The 10,482-nt window shown below is 41.3% G+C and overlaps 4 non-coding genes across 4 annotated transcripts; 2 read left to right on the forward strand and 2 right to left on the reverse strand.

Moving 5' to 3' along the window:
- Positions 1 to 279: 279 nt before the first annotated feature.
- TRNAC-GCA (transfer RNA cysteine (anticodon GCA)) lies at positions 280 to 351 on the forward strand. The gene has a single exon. It is a non-coding gene; the product is annotated as a tRNA-Cys (tRNA).
- A 1,380-nt stretch (positions 352 to 1,731) lies between these two features.
- Positions 1,732 to 1,803, forward strand: TRNAC-GCA (transfer RNA cysteine (anticodon GCA)). The gene has a single exon. It is a non-coding gene; the product is annotated as a tRNA-Cys (tRNA).
- Positions 1,804 to 8,311: 6,508 nt separating this feature from the next.
- On the reverse strand, positions 8,312 to 8,383 carry TRNAC-GCA (transfer RNA cysteine (anticodon GCA)). The gene has a single exon. It is a non-coding gene; the product is annotated as a tRNA-Cys (tRNA).
- Positions 8,384 to 10,068: 1,685 nt separating this feature from the next.
- TRNAC-GCA (transfer RNA cysteine (anticodon GCA)) lies at positions 10,069 to 10,140 on the reverse strand. Its single transcript has one exon. It is a non-coding gene; the product is annotated as a tRNA-Cys (tRNA).
- Between the last annotated feature and the right edge of the window lie 342 nt (positions 10,141 to 10,482).

Genomic DNA, 10,482 nt, shown 5'->3' on the forward strand with positions numbered 1-10,482 from the left:
GAGCCAGTGACTGCCCCCTGCAGTGTAGACAGAGCAAGGGTGGTAGAGGTAAGCAGAGCCAGAGAGAGAGGGAGAGAACATGGAAGAAGGAAGGATGAGCCTGGCACACAGGAACTGGTCGGTGGGTGTCTATAGGTGGACGAGCGAGTAAGTGATGACAGTGAGAGCCAGGCTGTCATGGGGCCGACTGCCCCCTCCTGGGAGCTTGGCTGCAGGAGTCCAAGAACTGCAGAAGGCTGCACAGTTCAAGAGGTACAATTAAGGCATAAGAGTAGGCCAGGGGGTATAGCTCAGGGGTAGAGCATTTGACTGCAGATCAAGAGGTCCCTGGTTCAAATCCGGGTGCCCCCTTGCTGAAGTTGCTTTTAGCTGTGAAGTAGCAAATAAAGAGGAGGTAGGTGATTGCTCTTGTCACCCATATTAGCTCCTGACCCCTAGGGCACTCCAGTTCCTGTATTGATTGTCCTGTGTTCTAGGACAAATGCTGGTGCTTGTCTGCACCTGGGTTCTGTTCTGGCCAAACCTGTGTCCTCATCTCTAGAATTAGACAACAGAGGGGTGGATGTGAGGGTTAAGTGAGGTCAGGGCTAGTCATGCTGTGTGTCACAGGCCTTCCCCCAGTGACACGGCTGAGTCCCACTCGTTGCATTAGTAGGACTGCAAAATGTTTCCTGGGATGATGAGCACACTTTCTGTGTGGCATCAGTCTCAAGCCTCACTGAGTTCTAGACACACTTGACCCACTTTTTTTTTTAATTTTTTAATTTTTTTTTAAGATTGGCACCTGAGCTAACAACTGTTGCCAATCTTTTTTTTTTTCTGCTTTATCTCCCCAAATCCCCACTGGTACACAGTTGTATATCTTAGTTGCTGGTCCTTCTAGTTGTGGTATGTGGGACCCCCACCTCAACGTGGCCTGGCGAGCGGTACCATGTCTGCACCCGGGATCCGAACCAGCGAAACCCTGGGCCACTGCAGCGGAGCGCGTGAACTTAACCACTCAGCCACGGGGCTGGCCCCACACTTGACCCGCTTTTTAAATGTTTGTTCTTATTTTTCCCTTGGCCTGCAAGCCTCCTCAGCTTCTTCATCCACCAAACTCCTCCTTGTCCATCTCCTGCAGGAAGCCGCTCCTGACTCCCCAGGCCGGGTGGCTCATTTCTCCGCGCTCCCACAGTTCTCCGCTTGGGCTTCTGCTACTCTCTGGAAATATTTTGGTGCATAGATTTGTCTCTTATTCAGACTAAGACTCTTCGGGAACAGGGACAATGTTTTATTTGTCTCTGTATCCTCAACATGGATGACTGGGCCTGGCATCTACCATGATCTGAGTGTTTGTTGAGTGAATGAATGAATGAGTGAAACAAGGAGCACTCTCCTTGAGGCCTTGGAGTATGGAGGAGGCTCTCCCTGAGCTGAATGTGAGGTTCACTGAAGACCTAGGACCAACTGCTCCTGTCCTGATAACTACATGCCGGCTCAGGTAGAAACACTTATAGACTCAATTGACCTTTCCGGGTGTAAAGGTTGGTGGCATGACCACAACCTGAGGAAGAGGAGGGCTGGGGGGGACTAGTTGAGGTTGGAGAGGGGAAGATGGGAGAGTGGACCATAGCAGAGAAGACTCGCCACCTCTTGGGACATGCAGAAAAACAGTGAAGTATAGACGCATAAGTATCCTGTGCGTAGTTCCATGGGTGAAAAGATGCTAATGAAAGGCCACCCATGAATGGGGGTATAGCTCAGAGGTAGAGCATTTGACTGCAGATCAAGAGGTCCCTGGTTCAAATCCAGGTGCCCCCTCTTTCTCTGCCCTTTTGACTTACTGAAGCAGGTGCTGGAATTTCTAACCCTTCCCCACACATTTAACCGCTAAGTAATGCGCTTTGTCTTGTGATAAAAACTCGGTCTATATCAGGACCTGCTCCAAGAATGCTGCCCTGAGCACCATCCACACGGTAGCTACGGGCGTCAGATTTCACTGAAGAGGCTGATGAAGTCAGCCCAGCCCACTTCCACCTCCCCCTGGGGACAGTCGGCCTTCATGGTCCGTGTGGGGACTTCACTTTCTCTAAAAGTCTCATTTACTCAACCTGACTGTAATCTCCAGAAAGAAGGCTGTCTCTCTGTTCTTGCTGCTGCCACTTTTGAAGGATCGATATCCATCTTCCTAGTTCCCAGAGGTGACTGGGAGGGTTTGAGAACCGTATCAAAGGCAAAGCCTCTGTCCTCTCGCTGGGATTTCTCAGCAGGGCTGCCTCTACATAGACTCGGACACTTGTTTCTCCCTCTCCCTCCTTTCTCTCCTACCATTTTTTCTTTTTTAACCTGGGTGAGTATTTCCTTACTGAGAATGCTTAGCAGTAGACTGTACTTTATATGATAATTTTTTAAAATTTGGATAAAAATATTCAAGACATATAAATGGCATAAAGAATCCTGCTGAGGAATCTCCTTGTTCCTTAGTGAACAAGATAATTTGAAATAATCTTTCCTATGAGGACACATCAAAAAGCTCAGAAAATATTATAAACATCTCATTAAAGGCATCAAAGAGCTAACTAGTTAGACAGGAAATTCTAGATGGTGACTTGGAAAGGATGGGATATGGAAAGTTAAATCTCCGCATCGGAGGCTGCTTTGGTCCTGAGAGTGTTTTCCAGCCCAGAAGAGGTAGCTGAGAGGCTAAGTGGGACTTTTGGAAGCCTCTCGGGACTAGGGGGATAGAGGCCAGAATTCTGGGCCCACTAAGAGTGGGGACACTAGTAAAACTATCTCTGGCTTTGGGCTAGGACCCTGAGAAGCAAGAGTGAACTGAAAGAAACAGCCAGTGTAAGAATTTATGGCTGATCTTTGTGACATCTGAACAGCCCAGAAAACTCAAGCCTTGAAACTATCTTGAGGTTTCCTAACTGCTACAGCCCCTCAGATACTTGGAAAAACCAAATGAAGGAAGATATTGTCATCCCCACACACTAGTTCTCCCAATAAATTTTGGAATACAATGTCCAACACATAGTTAAGGATAACTATGCACACAGGGACGCAAAAAACCATCAATGAAAATCAATAAAAACAACAGACCAAAGAACTAAACACAGGAACTTTTTATATTAGAACTGCCAGAAACACACTGTAAAATAGCAATGTTTGCTGTGTTCAGGAAGATAAACGACAAGCTTGAAAATTTCAGTAGGAAACTGGGAAGCACAATAAGTAACCAACAGGATTTGAAAAGAGAACAACATAGAAATTTTATATCTAAAAGTCAATAACTAAAATTAAAAACTCATTGAATATGTCTATGTTCTGCTCAATGAATAGTTTCAGCCAAAGAAAAACATCCGTGAATTAGAACACTGGGAAGAAAATTATCCATTACAAAGCACAGAGAGACAAAAGTATGGCAACTATAGAATAGAGGGTAATGCGTATAGCGGATACAATGAGAAGGTCTGAAGTTCATTTAAATGGAGTCCTGGAAGAAGAAACGAAAGAGAATGAAGCAGATGCAATATCTGAGGAGACAATGGCTGAGACCGTTTTACTACTAATGAAAGATGTCACACTTCACATTCAAGAACCCCAATGAATCTCAAACATAATAAACAAGATTAAATCCATACCTAGAGTTATTGTAGTAAAATTGCAGAAATCCAGAGACAACAAGAAACCCTCAAAAGCATCATGAAAAGAAGACATACTACTTTCAATGGGGTGCCTATTAGATTGACAACTGAGTTCTCAGGTGCAACAATGAAAGCTAGAGGGCAGTGGAATTGTGAGTACTGAAATACTGTAACTGTCGACACAAAATTCTGTACTCAGGTAAAATATCCCTCATGAGTGAAGGTAAAATAAAGACAATTTCAGACAAACAAAAACTGAAGGAATTCATCAACAGCAGGTATGCCCTAACGGAAATTCTAAAGGGTTTATTCTAAATGATCTAGATAGCAGGGTTGAGATGTTGGAAGGAAGAAACAGGCAAAAAATTAGTAAATATATGAATAAGTCTAAGTGAACATTGACTGTGTAAAATAATAACAATAATGAGGTTAAAACAGCTTACGGAATAATGTAAAAAACAAAAACCGCATGTAAGTTAAGAGGAAGGTTATGGAGTTAAAGTGTTTTAAGATGCTTGTATTACCTGAGAGGAGCGTAAAGTTATTGGTTAACTATAGACTTTGAGAAATAACTATGCATATGGAGTTGCTGTATAACCACTAAAATAGAAGAAATAGCATTTATATTTTTCAAAGTAGCAGGGGGAGATATGGCATTGTAAAAATCCCAAACATTCAAACAAAATAAAAGGAAGAAGGAGAGAAAAACATAAATAAGTAACGCAAATTGAAAGCACAAAATAAAGTGGTAGATTGGAATGTAAATACATCAACAAATGCATTAAAAGTAAATAAATTAAATGCCTCAGGTTAAAAGACAAAGATTGTCATATTGGGTTAAAACAACCAACTAATTTTCTATATTCTATTTACAAAAGACTCATCTATAAAACTTAGGAATACAGAAAGATTGAAAATAAAAGAATGAAAAAAATATATGACTTGCAAAACACTAACAAAAAGAAAGCAGGTGTATCTTACTGTCAGACAAAATAAACTTTAAGACATGCAATACTGCTAGAGATAGAAAGGTCACCTATGAATAATAAAAGGCTGAATTTACCAGAAAGATACAAGAATTCCTAACTTTAGGCTTCTTGTAATATAGCTTCAAAATGTGTAAGGCAAAAATTTGACAGAATAACAAAGAGAAATAAATAAATCTAGAATTAGAGTGGGAAATTTTTACATACCTTTCACATTAATTAATAAAAGGAGACAAGAACATCATGAATAATTTAGAATTTTTTGTTTAGTTTCTTTTTGCCCCACTTTACTGAGGTACAGTTGACAAATAAAATTGTAATATATTTAAAATATAAAATATGATGATATGACACACATATACATTGTGAAATGATTACCACACTCAAGTTAATTAACACAATGTCACCTCACATAGTCACCTTTTTTTTATTGTTGGTGAGAACACTTAAGATCTACTCTCACAGCAAATTTCAAGCATAAAATTCAGTATTACTAACTATATCACCACGCTGCACATTTGAGCCTTAGATCTCATAACTGTAAGTTTGTACCCTTTTACCAATATCCCCTAATTCCCCCACCCCTCGGGCCCAGGCAACAGCCAATCTACTCTCTGTTTCTATGAGTCTGACTTTCTTTTTTTTAAAATTCCACAAAAAAATGATTCTATACAGTATTTGTCTTGTTTTAGTCTGGCTTATTTCACTTAGCATCATGCCTTCCATGTTCACCCATGTCACAGATGACAGGATTTCCTTCCTTCTAATGGTGAATAATATTCCTGTGTGTGTGTGTGTGTATCTCACATTTTCTTTATCCATTCATCCATTGATGGACACTAAATCAGCATTTAGAGGAATACTTATAGCTTTGAGCAATATACTGGAAAAGAAGAATAAAAATAAATTCAGAATCCATCTCAAGAAGCTACTAAAAAACTGGATAAAAGAACACTATGAAAGAAGAAGGAAAGAAAAGTAACAGCAGAAATTAACGAAATAGAAAACAAACGCACAACAGAGAAGATTAACAAAGCCAAAAGTTGTTTTTTGAAAAGAAAAGTAAGATTGATTAACTTCTGGTAAAACTGATAAGAAAAATAAGAAAGCAGAAAAAACTCCCCCAATATCAAAAATCAAAAAGAAAAACTGCAGATTCTTTTGACTTTAAAATAATGATCATAGAACATTATGAAAAATAATACACAAAACAATTTGTCTATTTAACAAACATGTACAAAGAACTTACCATGTGCAGACACTATTCTACGTACTTCAAAAAGATTAATTTATATAATCATCATAACACTTTCACAAACTAGGCACTATCATTGTGCTCGTTTCTATTATCATTCCCATCTTATATATGGCAAAACTGAGGCTGAGAGAGTTAAACAACTTCACCAAGGTCACTCAGGTAGGATCCAGAATTTGAAGCCACACTTTATGTCTTGAAAGTCCAAGGACTTTACCACACTATGCTATGCTGAAATTGAGCAAGAACTCAAAAAACTCTACAACTTACCAAAGCTGACACAAGAAAAAACAGAAAAGCTGAGTAGTCCTCTAAGTTTTAAATAGTTATTTTATTAAAACAGTCATTTCAAAATTGTTCCACAGAAAAATTCAGATAAGATGGTTTCACTGGTGAGTTTTATCACATTTGTAAGAAATAATAACTATTTCTACAAAAAATCTTTCTAGGAATAGAAAAGTTGAGTACATTCTACAACTACTTTTGTGAGGCTAGCCTTGATACCAAAACCCAACAAGGACAGTACAAAAAAGTAGATAGGCCAATCTCACTCATAAACATAGGTAAAAAAATTAAATAAATTATTATCTAACTGGTTATACATATATATATATAAATGATAGAACTTCATGATCAAGGTGGATTCATATCTGGAATACAAAGTGTGTTTAATTTTACAAAAAGCAGTAAGTGTAATTCACCATGTTAATAGACTAAAGGAGAAAAATCATATGATTATCTCAATAGATGCAAAAAAAGAGAGTTTTGATAAATTTTACATCAATCTATGATAAAAATTCTTTTTGCAAACTAGAAATAGAGGGAAAAATCCTTAATTTGATAAAGACCATTTATAAAAAGTATACTTCACAACATGTACTTAATGGTGAAAAGTTCACAGCTTTTCACATGAACACAATGAGACAAGATATCTACTATCAACACCTTTATTCAACATTATAGTAGAGGTCGTAGCCAGTACAATAAGGTAATAAAAGTAAATAAAATACATAAGGATTGGAAATAAGGAAATAAAACTTTTGTCTTAGATGATATGGTCATATACATAGGAAATCTAAAAGAATCAACAAATAATTAGACTTAATGAGTGTTTAGCAAGGCCACTAGCAAATGCCCTCCACTCCCTGATCCCCTTTTTCTTGGCAAAACCACAGCTTTTAAAATGATACACTAGAAAATTCTGCATGCAAATTTTAGAAGTCTAAAGTTAACCAGTATCTTTATCCTTCTTCCAAATTACATAAAGATACTTTAACTCTTATCACCTCATTCCTTATATGTTATAATTAACCAGTATTTAGTTCTATCTTTTAAAAAAACTTTATAAATTAGACATCCATATTGTGTTATACGGTCAATGATTTTTAGATTTACTTACATACCTACCAATTTCTTCATTCAACATTTCTTCTCGTATCTCAGACCTCCCATCTGGGCTCATTTTACTTTTCTCTAAGATGTATATTTTATTTTTATTATTTTTTTAAAAGATTGGCAACTGATGGGGCTGGCCCCGTGGCCGAGTGGTTAAGTTCTTGTGCTCCGCTGCAGGCGGCCCAGTGTTTCGTTGGTTCGAATCCTGGGCGCGGACATGGCACTGCTCATCAGACCACGCTGAGGCAGCGTCCCACATGCCACAACTAGAAGAACCCACAACGAAGAATACACAACTATGTACCGGGGGGCTTTGGGGAGAAAAAGGAAAAAATAAAATCTTAAAAAAAAAAAAAAAAGATTGGCAACTGAGCTAACAACTGTTGCCAATCTTCTTTTTCTTTTTTTTTTTCTGCTTTTTCTCCCCAAATCCCCCCAATACATAGTTGTATATTTTAGTTGTGGGTCCTTCGAGTTGTGGCATGTGGGATGCCACCTCACCGTGGCCTGATGAGTGGTGCCATTTTGCACCCAGGATCTGAACTAGTGAAAGCCTGGGCTGCTGAAGCAGAGCATGTGAACTTAACCACCTGGTCATGGGGTGAGCCCCTAAGCTGCATATTTTTAAATTTTCTTTAATGAGAGTATTTTGGCAGTAAACTCTCTCAGCTTTTGTCTGTTCTTTAAGAATAGTTTAGCTGGGAATAGAACTCTAAGTTGGCTATTATTTCCTCTCAACAGATTGAACATGTTATTGCACGATCTCCCAGCTTCCTTTGCAACTGTTGGGACATCAGCCAGCAGTCGAAGGCTTTGTTGGTGATCTCAGATTTCTCTCTGGCTACCTTCAAAGGCTAGAGTCCTAACCCTAAGGCAGGAGATTCAGTACACATTGGACGGCGTGGGTACCAGGTGAGGGGACAGTGGGAAAATCAGAGGAATGGAGCAAACACATCCCCTGAGAAGAGCTGCTCTGCTTGACCTGGAAACTGGATTCAGTGAGAGGAAACCAGAACTCCTTTACCACTGTTAGTGACTAAAATGATAGGGGGCACCCAGATTTGAACTGGGGACCTCTTGATCTGCAGTCAAATGCTCTACCCCTGAGCTACACCCCCTGCCATACCAGTAGGTCCAGTTAACATCCTCTTCCGCAGCCATACCCAGAGCTTCCGTCCCTGGTGCCCCTGTGGCATGCGTTGGCTGAGTTGCCAGACCTGCTTTGCAGCTAACTCATCTCCCTGCCTCAGAAGGAGCAACAGGTTCCTTTCTCCTGCAGCTCTGCCACCTCTCTGCCTACAGTCCCCGAATGAGGACAGTAACCTGAAGAGCATTCCTTGACAGGGATCCATAGTGACATCTATCTTGTGGTTTTTGCACTGGGCACCTGAAAACAGAGACTCAAATGCCCAATGGCCTGGCCAAGCAGGCAACACCTCAAAGATAGAACGCACATTGACTGGATATGGATCAGAGCTCTCTGCACAAGGCCACACCCTCTCTCATTGCCCTAAATCTCCATATATTCAACTCTTTAACTGCTGGGTGAGAAGAGCCATCTGAAGAAATGATTGAAGAAATGATTTCTCTAAGCTCCAAGTCCACCTTACTGTGGTCCGCTCTGTGATGCTGGGTCTCGGACTCTGTAAACCACGCTTATCCTTTGCCAGGTGGCTTCCTGGTTGCTCCTGCCAATAGGTCTCTTAGAGGGAGACTGGAAGGTTGGAGCAGGAAGAAGCACTTGTTCCTTCTCACTCTTTGGGTTCCTGTGAGCGTCAGCCGGCAGTGACAGTCCATCCCAGTAGCAACAGTGATTGCCATCTGCAGTTTGGTGCTCATGGGACCAGCATTGTCATGTCTCCTCAGGGACATTAGCATCTCCTTATAGATCTGAGTCCATGATCCACAGAGATACTCCCCGAGTGTGTAAGACTTAGCAACTTCATCTGCTTCTGCTTGGTCCCCCAGCCCTGGGGCGGTAGCTGCTTCTTCCAGATACTACCCCATGATACTCAGTCTTCCCTTTTTGCCTTTCAGTTTTCTCATTCTGGTTGTTGTGGGTTAGTTCTGCCCCCCAAAAAGACAAGTTGAAGTCCTAGCCCCCAGCACCTCAGAATGTGACCTTATTTGGAGAGGGCCGTCAAAGATGTAATTGGTTAGGGTGAGAGCACAATGCAGTAGGACGGGCTCTTGATCTGGTAGACTGGTGTCCTTCTAAGAAGAGGAGAGAGGCACTGCGGGAGAAGACTGCCACGTGGAGATGGAGGCAGATGCTGGAGTGAGGCGTCTACAAACCAAGGATTGCCCACAAACACCAGAAGCTGGAAGAGGCGAGGAGGGACCCTCCCCTAGAGCCTTCAGAGGGAGCACGGCCCCGCCAACACCTGCAGCTCAGACTTCTAGGCTCCAGAATGTGAGACAACACATGTCTGTCGTTGTAAGCCACCTAGTTCGTAGCACTTTGTTACAACAGCCCTAAGAAACTGATACTCTGGTTAACAATTATTTACATTAAATTCTCTCTATTAAAATAACCGGTGCAGTTTACATCTCTGGACTGGACCCTGTCAGATACAGAAATCGGTACCCTTGGGGCCCTGGGAAACAGACCCTCAAAGAGGGTGTTGGGGATGGACTCGTCCTTGGTCTTCAAGGCAATGCTGAGTGCCTGACCAGACCCTGAATCATAAGGGATGGCCACATGAGGTTTTATAGGCTCTAGCCAACCTCCTCCTTTACAGGGCGTGGTCTCTGTAAACTTGATTTTGTCAGTTCAGTTCAAGGAGGAAAAGAGGACCCTCAAAGGGGGCATCTGGATTTGAACCAGAGACCTCTTGATCTGCAGTCAAATGCTCTACCACTGAGCTATACCCCCTCTTGCTGAGGGTAATATATAATTAATAAGCTTCTTTACACTTCCACTTACACAGAGGCTGCTCATTCTGACTTAGCAGAGAGCTGCCAGCCCTGCTCAACTGTAAACACACTCCCTTATGCCATAACTCTCCTCCTTTCCCCAAAGGGACCACGACTTCTTGGCATCAGCTTGGAAGGTCACTGAAGGTTCCATCTGAGACAGCAAAGTCTATGCTTGGCTTGGTATACAGGCAGAAGATGAAGCCCAGAAGCAAGTTGCTGCTTATTAAGGACTAGAATGTTCATCATTAGCTTTTCAGTTGAGATCACTCTCAAATATCCTCTAGTGTGAGACCCGGTG

The sequence above is a fragment of the Equus przewalskii genome, chromosome 4 (assembly GCF_037783145.1).
Source record: "Equus przewalskii isolate Varuska chromosome 4, EquPr2, whole genome shotgun sequence".
Taxonomy (NCBI): domain Eukaryota; kingdom Metazoa; phylum Chordata; class Mammalia; order Perissodactyla; family Equidae; genus Equus; species Equus przewalskii.